Source organism: Bubalus bubalis, chromosome 1 (assembly GCF_019923935.1).
Source record: "Bubalus bubalis isolate 160015118507 breed Murrah chromosome 1, NDDB_SH_1, whole genome shotgun sequence".
Taxonomy (NCBI): Eukaryota; Metazoa; Chordata; class Mammalia; order Artiodactyla; family Bovidae; genus Bubalus; species Bubalus bubalis.
Genome location: NC_059157.1, coordinates 113,802,029 through 113,814,440, shown reverse-complemented (window position 1 = coordinate 113,814,440; position 12,412 = coordinate 113,802,029). Strand labels below are relative to the sequence as shown.

Genomic DNA, 12,412 nt, shown 5'->3' with positions numbered 1-12,412 from the left:
CTATTGTTCGCGGCTGTGCTAGGCCGGCTTCCTGAGCCCCGCAGGAAAAGCCCTGGCGAAGGAGGCGGCCGGGGAGGGGGCGGGGCCGCCGGGCGAGTCCGGGGCCGCCGGGCGCACGCCGGGCTTGCCGAGGGGGCTCGGACGCCTGAGCCCCGCGTGCTCAGCCTCGCCCCTATCGCTGTACGTACTCCCGCCCGGCGGCGGCCGCCTCCTCAACCCCACCCCGTTCTCAGGTGTATGAGCCGCGACCCCCCTCAAGCTGCCTGTCCCCCAAGATGGGCTGATCTGTCTCTAGAGGCTGGACTTTCCTCCTCTCTTCTCGACAAGCTCCCTTCTGTCTCCTTGACCTCCTGAGCCTTTCGCATTTTCCTCACCAACTCTTAGTTCCTCTCTCTCTTTTTTTTTTTTTTAAAGCTTTTCTCTTCCTTTCTCCCCTTTTCAGCGCCCCTTTAAACATCTCTGCCTGTCTCAGTAACCCTTTGTCCAGTTCATTTCTCTTGCGATGTGCCCCTGCCTATCGTTCCCTCCGTGACTCTCTTCTGTCTCTCATTTGTCTCTGTCCTGCCTCGGTACTTGGCCAGTGTCTCAACGCTCCTCTTGGACAGCTGTCAAACTCCCTAATCCCCGGGGCCTTCTCTGTTTTGTTCTTCTCCCTCGTGTGAATGGAGAGATCCAGTTGGCCAGGAGAAAGGAGGTGTTACAGCAAGCTGAATTTCAATTAAAGTGGGGAGAGGGACAGGAGAGGAATGGGGAAGACCTCAAAAAAGAAAGCAGATGCTGTATGGGGTAATTAATGCAGTGATTGTATTGTGCCAATTGGTTTTTAAGCAATAATTAAACAATAATTAGCCAGTATTCTGTTTATAGTCCTAGTGACTGCAAAGCTTACAAAACAGAGGCTCTTTAGACCTGAGTACTTAATGTGGTGTGTTGGAGGCTGTTGTTGCTACCTCATCCAGACAGATGGAGAGGCTGTGGCCTGACCTAATGTGTTAAAAACACACCTAATAGGAAAATCAGATAGTATAGTGTAAAACTGATGGACTGCTACCCACCAGCCAGAATCTCCCAGATCTGTCATCACTGGTAACCTACTTGGTTCCATCTCTCTCCAGGTAAAGCACCTGGAACCTCTCCAGATCTACAACCAGCTAACTCTTAACAGCAAATAGATTTAAATGCGTTTTTAGTGAACTCTTTCTGGTTCCCTGTACTCCTTACTTTCCTTACTGAATGACAAAATTATTTTTCAACCATTGAAAAAAAATAAGTACAGTTGCCTGTCTTCAATGTTGGGTACATCTATCAGGCCCCATTTCTTAAAAATTATTAATAGAGACTCTGACATCACAAGTTCATTGCCATGAGATCTAATTCATCTGGTCCAAATAGCTTGAACTGCCTTAAAGCAACCAGATGCCCCTTTACTTACCACCTGCCCTGACAATGAAAGTACTTCTCCTTTGTCTTTTCTAAGTTTTGCCTTCCCTTTTACCCTAAGCTGACACTCTGGCCTGCACTCCCACACATACACATGATGGCAGAGCTGCTGTGAACTGGCACCATTGTGCAGACAGAGAACCAGAGGCCTGGCAAGAGCATTGCATGTGTGTAAGTCACTTCAGTTGAGTCCAACTCTCTGTGACCCTATGGACTGTAGCCTGCCAGGCTCCTCTGTCCATGGGATTTTCCTGGCAAGAATACTGGAGTGGGTTGCCATGCCCTCCTCCAGGGGATCTTCCCAGCCCAGGGATCAAAGCTGTGTATCTTATGTCCCCTGCATTGGCAGGTGGGTTCTTTACCACTACCACCACCTGGGAAGCCAGGCAAGAGCATTAGCTCATCCCAAATTCAAAGGAAACATGTTTAGAGAAAAGTTCATGTCAAATTTTCAATAGATGTGGACCAGAATGGGGGAAAAACTTATGAAATGACACATATTTTTTTTTAAAGGAAATTTGGCAATTTCTATTAAGGTTTTAAATGTTCATGGCTATATTAATATCAGACAAAGATTTCCTAGCAAAAGCTGTTACTAGGGATAAAAAGGGACATTTCAGTTAATCAACTGCACACACAATCCTAAAATGTTTTGCATCTAAGAAAATTTCAAAATAAATGAAGCAAAATTGATAGGACAAAACAGAGAGAAACAGACAAATTCAAAAGTATAGTCAGAGATTTTAACCTCTATCTCGCTCAATAATTGATAAGGAAATAGATCATCAATAAGGATATGAAGGACTTGATCAATGCTATCAACCAACATTCTATAAACTGACATTTATAGAATACTCCACTCAATAACAGCAAATATACATTTTTCTTCAAGTACACAGGTATTAAGCACACAAGATAAACTCTATGCTAAGCCATAAAACAAGTTTTGAAAAATGTAAGAAGATTAACATCATGCAGATTACACCTCAGTTGTTTTTTTTTTTAAAGCATGTAATATTCTCTGAACACAATGAATTAAGCTAAAAATTAATAACAAATATATGAAAAAAACCACATATATGAAAACTAAATAAATACTTCTAAATAACCCATGATCAACTAATAACTCAGTGGAGATATTAGAAAGAATTTTTAACTGAATAAAAATGAAAAAAATCATATAAAAATCTATGAAACAGAGCTAAAACAGTACACAGAGGGAAATTTGTAGTACTAAAATTCCTATTTTGTAAAGTCTCAAATCATTGATCTCCTCTTCTGCCTTAAGAGCAAAAGAAATCCAAAGCAGAAGAATAGAAAGTTTAAAAGATTAGAGCATTAAAAAATTAAATATATAACAGAAAAACAAGGAGAAAAATCAGTGAAACTAAAAGAAAATTCTTTGAGAATATCAATAAAATTGATAAACCTCTAACCAGACTGCAATAAGGAAACAGATAAGACTCAAATTAGTATTAGCAGACACAAGAGAAGTGATATCACTATAGATTATAGATAGGTAAAAAACAATAAGGGAATATTATGCACAATTTTATGCCAACAAATTTGACAACTTAAAATGGACAAATTCCTTGGAAGACATGAACAAAATTTCATTTATGAATAAGTCAGTTCAGTTCAGTTGCTCAGTTGTGTCCAACTCTTTGCGACCCCATGAATCGCAACATGCCAGGCCTCCCTGTCCATCATGAACTCCCGGAGTTCACTCAGACTCACGTGCATTAAATCAGTGATGCCATCCAGCCATCTCATCCTCTGTCGTTCCCTTCTCCTCCTGCCCCCAATCCCTCCCAGCATCAGAGTCTTTTCCAATGAGTCAGCTCTTCGCATGAGGTGGCCAAAGTACTGGAGTTTCAGCTTCAGCATCATTCCCTCCAAAAAAATCCCAAGGCTGATCTCCTTTAGAATGGACTGGTTGGATCTTCTTGCAGTCCAAGGGACTCTCAAGAGTCTTCTCCAACACCACAGTTCAAAAGCATCAATTCTTCTGCGACCTTTTAGAACTAACACCCAAAAAAGATGTCCTTTTCATTATAGGGGACTGGAATGCAAAAGTAGAAAGTCAAGAAACACCTGGAGTAACAAGCAAATTTGGCCTTGGAATACGGAATGAAGCAGGACAAAGACTAATAGAGTTTTGCCAAGAAAATGCACTGGTCATAGCAAACACCCTCTTCCAACAACACAAGAGAAGAGTCTACACATGGACATCACCAGATGGTCAACACCGAAATCAGATTGATTATATTCTTTGCAGCCAAAGATGGAGAAGCTCTATACAGTCAGCAAAAACAAGACCAGGAGCTGACTGTGGCTCAGATCATGAACTCCTTATGAATAAGTAGATAACTTAAATAGCCTTATATCAAAGAAATTAAATTTGTAGCTTAAAAGTGTCCCACAAAGAAAACTCAAGACCCATACAGCTTGAATGTTGAATTCTATAAAACATTTAAGTAAGAAATAATACCAATTCCATACACACTTCTCCAGAAAATTTTGAAAAAAAGAGAGTATTTCCCAACCAATTCTATCAGACCAGCATTACTGTGATGCCAAAATCAAACAAGGACCATATAAGAGAAAAACAAAACTATAGTTTGCTATCCTGCATGAACACTGATGCAAAATTCTTAATAAAATTTTAGCAAGTCAAATAAAAAATGTTAGTAAATATATAAAAAGAATAATACAACAGGACCAAGAGGGTCAGTTTATACCAAGGAAGCAAGATTTATTTAATATTTGAAAATCTATCAATGTAATTTACCACATGTTATGGATTGAATTGTGTCCCCCCCCAAAAAAAAGATATGTTGAAGTGAGAGTGGATACCTAATCTGAGGTATCTGTGAATGTGACCTTATTTTGAAATAAATTCCTTGTAGATGTAATCAGTTTGGATAAGGTCATTAAAGTGGACTCTTATCCATTATAACTGGTATCCTTATAAGAAGAGAAAACCTATGTGAAGACAGGAAAAACACCATGTGACAACAGAGGCAGAGACTGGAATGATGCAGCCGCAAGCCAAGGAGCACCGAGAAATGACAGCCACCACCAGAAGGTAGACAGAGGCAAGGAAGGATTCAGGATTCTACCCAGAATCTCAGAGGGAGCGTGGCCCTGCTGACACCTTGATTTCAGACTTCTGGCCTGCAGAAGTGGGACAAAAGAAACTTACGTTCTTTTAAGCTACCCAAATTTTGGTACTTTGTTATGGCAGCGCTAGAAAATTCATATACTGTATCTAAAAAGAAAAGCCATATGATAATTTGAATAGATACAGGAAAGGCGTTTGACAGAAAACAACATCTATTTCTGATCAAAACTCTCAGCAAACTAGGAATTGAAAGAACTTCCTCAACTTAATAAATGGCATCTACAAAAAAACCTACAGAAACATTATACTAAATGGCACAAGACTAAATGCTTCCTCCAAAGATCAGAACAAAATAAGCAAGAATATCCACTCTCACTCCTATTCAACATTGTACTGGATGTTCTAACCAGTACAGAAAGTAAGAAAAAGAAATTAAAGGCATCCAAATTGAAGAGGTGAAACTGTCTTTATTCATAGACAACATAATTGCCTATTTAGAAAATCCATGAAATCCATCAAATGCCACTAGAACTAATAATGTGTTTAGCAAGATTCCAGGATGTAAGACCAATATTTAAAAATAAATTGTATTTGTATACACTAGCAATGAGGGTTGTGAACAGAAGTTTAAAAGCATCATTATTTATATTAGCTTGGAAAAATATGAAATATGAAGGCTAAATCTGATAAAAAGATATGTAAGACCCATGTGGTATAAACTACAATATATTCTGAAAGAAACCAAAGAAGACTTAAGTAATAGGAGAGAGATACTGTGTCATGATCAGAAGACTCAAAATGCTTAAGACATCAATTTTCTCCAGATTGATGATAAGATTTGATGCAACCCCAATCAAGTTTCTGGAAGGTTTTTTTGTAGATATTGACAAGCCAATTCAATGTGAAGAAACAAAAAAATCCAAAACAACTAAGAAAAAGAGGGAAAAATTGGAGGACTTACACTACCCAATTTGAAGACATTATAAAGTTACAGTAATTAAGACAATGTAGCACTCGTGTAAAGACAGACAAATCAATGGAAGAGAGCACAGAAACAGACCCACACATGTACTGTCGATTGCTTTGCAACAAAGATCGAAGGGAATTCAGTGTAAAAAGGATAGTCTTTACAAACGGTGCTTGAAAAACTGAAAATAAGTTAGTTTTCTATGACTGCTATAACCAATTGCCACAAACTTAGTGGCTTAAAACAATACAAATTCTATTATCTTACAGTTTTGGAAGTCAAAAGTCTAATATGGGTCTCACTGTGCTAAAATCAAGGTGTTAGTGGGATTGTGTTCTTCCTGGAGGCTCTGGGAGAGAATCTGCCTCCTTGCTTTTTTCAGCTTTTTTCAAAAAGCCAGCTGCATTTTTGGCTTTTGTCCTCCTCCTTCATCTTCAAATCCACCTGTGGGCTTTTCACATTGCCATCTCTCTGGTTCTCTCTTTAGCCTCCCCCTTGCACTTTTAAGGGCCCTTGTGATTATACTGGGCCCACTCAGAATAATCTAAGATAATCTCCCTACTTTAAGGTTGCTCCCTACTTTTAGAAACCACAATTCCATCTGAAACCTTAACTCCCATGTAATTTGCTACGTAACATAATATAATCACAGGTTCTGAGCCTGGGAGGTAGACATCATTGGGGGAAGTGCCTTATTCTATCACAATATCCATATACCAAAAAAAAAAAAAAAAAGATAATTTGGATCAATATTTCAAACTATATACAAAAACTAACTCAAGATGGATCATAGACATTAAAGTGTACCTAAAACTATAAAATTTCTAGTAGACATTGAAGAAAATCTTTGTGATTTTGGTAGTCAGTTTCTTAGCTATGATGCCAAAAGCATAATCCTTAAAAGGAAAAAAATTATAAACTTGACATCATCAAAATTAAGAGGTTCTACTCTTCAAAAGACATTGTTAAGAAAATGAAAAGACAAGCCATCGGGAGAAAATATTTGAGAGTCACATATCTGATGAAGGGCGTATCCAGATTATATAAAGAATTCTCAAACTCTCAAAACAAGAAAATAAGCAACCCAATTTTGAAAAACTGGGCAGATTTGAATAAACACTCACCTTAGCAGATATATGGATGGCAAATAAGCACTTGAGAAGATATTCAATATCTTTAGTTATTAGGGAAATTAAAATCACAATGAGACACTACAATCTATGAGAATATCTAAAATAAAAAGATGTTCATATCAAGTGTTGCTAAAGATATGAACAAACTGGAACTCCCCTTCACTTCTGGTGGGACTGTTAAACTGTACAACCACTCTAGAAAACAGTTTGGCAGTTCCTTAAATAAACATGCCCCTGTGATATGGCCCAGTTATTCATGGTATTTACACAAGAGAAATAAAAGCATACATCTATATATTATACAGTGGAAGTGAGAAATAGATTTAAGGGACTAGATCTGATAGATAGAGTGCCTGATGAACTATGGACTGAGGTTCATGACATTGTACAGGAGACAGGGATCAAGACCATCCCCATGGAAAAGAAATGCAAAAAAGCAAAATGGCTGTCTGGGGAGGCCTTACAAATAGCTGTGAAAAGAAGAGAAGCAAAAAGCAAAGGAGAAAAGGAAAGATATAAACATCTGAATGCAGAGTTCCAAAGAATAGCAAGAAGAGATAAGAAAGCCTTCCTCAACGAACAATGCAAAGAAATAGAGGAAAACAACAGAATGGGAAAGACTAGAGATCTCAAGAAAATTAGAGATACCAAGGGAACATTTCATGCAAATATGGGCTCGATAAAGGACAGAAATGGTATAGACCTAACAGAAGCAGAAGATATCAAGAGGTGGCAAGAATACACAGAAGAACTGTACAAAAAAGATCTTCATGACCCAGATAATCACGATGGTGTGATCACTCACCTAGAGCCAGACATCCAGGAATGTGAAGTCAAGTGGGCCTTAGAAAGCATCACGACAAACAAAGCTAGTGGAGGTGATGGAATTCCAGTTGAACTATTCCAAATCCTGAAAGCTGATGCTGTGAAAGTGCTGCACTCAATATGCCAGCAAATTTGGAAAACTCAGCAGTGGCCACAGGACTGGAAAAGGTCGGTTTTCATTCCAATCCCAAAGAAAGGCAATGCCAAAAATGCTCAAACTACCACACAATTGCACTCATCTCACACGCTAGTAAAGTAATGCTCAAAATTCTCCAAGCCAGGCTTCAGCAATACATGAACCGTGAACTTCCTGATGTTCAAGCTGGTTTTAGAAAAGGCAGAGGAACCAGAGACCAAATTGCCAACATCCGCTGGATCATGGAGAAAGCAAGAAAGTTCCAGAAAAACATCTATTTCTGCTTTATTGACTATGCCAAAGCCTTTGACTGTGTGGATCACAATAAACTGTGGAAAATTCTGAAACAGATGGGAATACCAGACCACCTGACCTGCCTCTTGAGAAACCTATATGCAGGTCAGGAAGCAACAGTTAGAACTGGACATGGAACAACAGACTGGTTCCAAATAGGCAAAGGAGTACGTCAAGGCTGTATATTGTCACCCTGCTTATTTAACTTATAAGCAGAGTACATCATGAGAAACGCTGGACTGGAAGAAGCACAAGCTGGAATCAAGATTGCCAGGAGAAATATCAATAACCTCAGATATGCAGATGACACCACCCTTATGGCAGAAAGTGAAGAGGCACTAAAAAGCCTCTTGATGAAGGTGAAAGAGGAGAGTGAAAAAGTTGGCTTAAAGCTCAACATTCAGAAAACAAAGATCATGGCATTTGGTCCCATCACTTCATGGGAAATAGATGGGGAAACAGTGGAAACAGTGTCAGACTTTATTTTGGGGGGCTCCAAAATCACTGCAGATGGTGACTGAAGCCATGAAATTAAAAGACACTTGCTCCTTGGAAGAAAAGCTATGAGCAACCTAGACAGCATATTAAAAGGCAGAGACATTACTTTGCCAATAAAGGTCCGTTTAGTCAAACCTATGGTTTTTTACAGTAGTCATATATGGATGTAAGAGTTGCACCATAAAGAAAGCTGAGCACCAAAGAATTGATGCTTTTGAACTGTGGTGTTGGAGAAGACTCTTGAGAGACCTTGGACTGCAAGGAGATCTAACAAGTCCATCCCAAAGGAAATCAGTCCTGAATATTCATTGGAAGGACTGATGCCAAAGCTGAAACGCCAATACTCTGGCCACCTGATGAGAAGAACTGACTCATTGGAAAAGACCCTGATGCTGGGAAAGATTGAAGGTGAGAGGGAAGGGGACGATAGAGGATGAGATGGCTGGATGGCAGCACCGACTCAATGGACATGAGTTTGAGTGAGCTCCGGGAGTTGGTGATGAACAGGGAAGCCTGGCGTACTGCAGTCCATGGGGTCATAAAGAGTTGGACACGACTGAGCGACTGAACTGAACTGATAAAATATACATATTTAAAATTTCATAATGTTGATTCTTTACAACGAGGAAAGAGAGAGAATCATGACCTGGGGGAAATTTTTTCACACAGTGCCTAAGAATTCAGGGTGGAGGAAGGAGGAGAAATGTTCAGGTCCAAGTATTTAGAAAAAACTCTCAAATAACTTGACAGACAGCCCCTTGTCTTCACCCCACTTTGAAGATTTAAGGAGGAAGGGGACAGAATGATACAGAAGAACAGATGGAAGAATGGCGAAGAAGTGTAATGTGCCCAGAAGACTCCAGAGTATTACTGACCTGGGTTCTTGGAGTCTTTTATCAACAGAAATTGACAATAGGCCAGCTGAGGAATTCAGGCAAGGCTTTTATTGGGACTCTCCTACAGCACGAGGGAGCAAAAACAAGCAACAGGTGCCCTCGCTTGTTCTCTGAGGGAAAGGCGAGCTGGTTATGAGGTGAGGGTAGGGGTAGTTCAGTGGGTTTGGCAGGAGGGGTGGCTTAGGTGGTCTGCCCACCCCTTGGTGATACTGTATGCAGGCGTCATGTGCAGTTCCCTGTTCCTGACACCTCAGAAGTGGAAGTTGGGTTTTGGCCTTTCTGTATATTATTGTTCATAATTTGCCCCAACTGCGCATGTTTGCAATTAATTTTAGTCCCTTATAGCTTCTGTGTCTTTTATCACTTGAGGAGACATTTATTCAGGTGCAGGCACTGTAGCAAAGGATCCCAGGCCCCAGGAACCAGCCTGTCTCAAGAGAGGTTCAGAGTTCATAGAAATAATTGGGGAGGGAGGCAGTAAGCACCTCCAGGAGGGTGTGGCTGTGGGAAGGAAACAAATCTGTGAAAGTCAGCGAGGAGGAAATGCAGCAGCATGTGTTGATGGTTTATATGTGAAGTGGAGCAGGTGTGGACAGGAAAGAGAGACTGGTGGTGAGCTGAAGTTCAAGACTCAGCTGGACACTAGATAACAGAGAATGGTGGCATCACTCACTGAAGAAAAAGTCTAGAGGAGAAACCAATCCAGGGAAAGATGGAAAAGTGAGTTAGTAGGATATTACTTCATCTAACCCTTCACTTCGTCATTGAGAAAATTAGAAAGTAAAATGACTTGTCCAAAGTCACACAGCAGACCCTATAAATCATGCCTTCTAGGCCAGTTTTCCATGCTACTTCCCAGTAGCACATTTCCTCCCACCTGGGGATCTGAAGTGATGATGGGCGTCTGGGTGGTCATGTCCAACCAGCAATTAGAACTGTCAGCACAGAGCCCGGGAGGGCTGGGAGCTGGAAATATTGATTAAGGAGCTAGGAGCAGGAGCAAACGAGATAAAAGGTTTTCTATCCATTTCCATTAACTTTCCTCTTTAGACGTATCATCAACTTGTATGTCCTGCTTTCCACTCAAATCAAATTTGCCTTAGGACCTGCACCTCTTCCTGACTTCCCTGACATAGTTATTCCATTCTCAGAGACTAGAAGCTGGGACACTTTCTTGTCTCCTCCACCTCTCCTACTTCCAGCATCCATGCTGTCATTTAGCCTAAGTTTTCCTTTGAAATGTCATCAGTTGCCCCCTTTTCCCTCCAATGCCATCCTAGTCCAGTCTGCAGCTCTGTAATCTTGATTTTCCACAACAACTTGTCAGCTGGCTTCCCCAGGCAAGGTGGGGGGAAGTACAGCCAATGCCTGAAAGAAAAGATAAGCCAGAGAGGCAGAGAAGTCACAGAAACAGGCTGACTGTGGAGACAGGAGACGAGAGTGTTTTGGGAGGTAGTTCAGTTCAGTTCAGTCTATCAGTTGTGTCTGAGTCTTTGTGACCCCATGAACCACAGCACGCCAGGCCTCCCTGTCCATCACCAACTCCCCGAGTTCACTCAAACCCATGTCCACCGAGGCGGTGATGACTTCCAACCATCTCATCCTCTGTTGTCCCCTTCTCCTCCTGCCCTCAATCTTTCCCAGCATCAGGGTCTTTTCAAGTGAGTCAGCTCTTTGCATCAGGTGGCCAAAGTATTGGAGTTTCAGCTTCAACATCAGTCCTTCCAATGAACACCCAGGACTGATCTCCTTCAGGATGGACTGGTTGGATCTCCTTGCAGTCCAAGGGACTCTCAAGAGTCTTCTCCAACACCACAGTTCAAAAGCATCAATTCTTCAGCGTTCAGCTTTCTTCACAGTCCAACTCTCACATCCATACATGACCACTGGAAAAACCATAGCCTTGACTAGATGGACCTTTATTGGCAAAGTAATGTCTCTGCTTTTCAATATCCTGTCTAGGTTGGTCATAACTTTCCTTCCAAGGAGTAAGCATCTTTTAATTTCATGGCTGCAGTCACCATCTGCAGTGATTTTGGAGCCCAGAAAAATAAAGTCTGACACTGTTTCCACTGTTTCCCCATCTATTTCCCATGAAGTGATGGGACTGAATGCCACGATCTTAGTTTTCTGAATGTTGAGCTTTAAGCCAACTTTTTCACTCTCCTCTTTCACCTTCATCAAGAGGCTTTTTAGTGCCTCTTCACTTTCTGCCATAAGGCTGGTGTCATCTGCATATTTGAGGTTATTGATATTTCTCCCGGCAATCTTGATTCCAGCTTGTGCTTCTTCCAGTCCAGCGTTTCTCATGGTGTACTCTGCATAGAAGTTAAATAAGCAGGGTGACAACATACAGCCTTGACGTACTCCTTTTCCTATCTGGAACCAGTCTGTTGTTCCATGTCCAGTTCTAACTGTTGCTTCCTGACCTGCATATAGGTTTCTCAAGAGGCAGGTCAGGTGGTCTGGTATTCCCATCTGTTTCAGAATTTTCCACAGTTTATTGTGATCCACACAGTCAAAGGCTTTGGTATAGTCAATAAAGCAGAAATAGATGTTTTTCTGGAACTCTCTTGCTTTTTCGAGGTAGACAGGAGGTCAAAAATGGCAGATGCCTCAGATGAGTGAGGGACAACCAAGACTGGATTTGGGTAAGTGGTAGATTTCAGTGCACTTTTGAGAGAGAAAGAAGAGGCTAGAACTAAATTGCAGGAAAAAGTATGTGATGAGGGAGCAAAGTGAAGGGTAGAACCCAACTGTAGACAGGAAGGGAGCCAGCATGTGGAGAGAAAATGGGAGAAACAGAGTCGAATCATCTGTTCATGCAGTTTGGACAGTGACAAAAAGAAAATAAGACCACAGTTAGATAGCTTGATCAAGTGTCCAAACATTCATTTCATTTTGCTTTTCAAAACAGAGCTAGCTGTGCAGAGTTGAAGGACACAGCTGAGAAAAGAAAGTGAAAGTGTTGGTCATTCAGTCTTGTCCGACTCTTGCAACTCCGTGGACTCCTCTGTCCATGGGATTCTCCAGGCAAGAATACTGGAGTGGGTTGCCATTTCTTTCTCCAAGGGATCTTCCCAACCCAGGGATCGAACC

General features: G+C 41.0%; 1 protein-coding gene across 1 annotated transcript in view; it reads right to left on the bottom strand.

Annotated features, from left to right (window-relative positions):
* KALRN (kalirin RhoGEF kinase) overlaps positions 1 to 9,317 on the bottom strand; it is a 705,208-nt gene extending 695,891 nt beyond the window's left edge. Inside the window, exon 1 of the mRNA XM_025281073.3 lies at positions 9,293 to 9,317. The gene's annotated coding sequence lies outside the window, so the exon portion shown is untranslated. The remainder of the gene's footprint in view (positions 1 to 9,292) is intronic.
* Between the last annotated feature and the right edge of the window lie 3,095 nt (positions 9,318 to 12,412).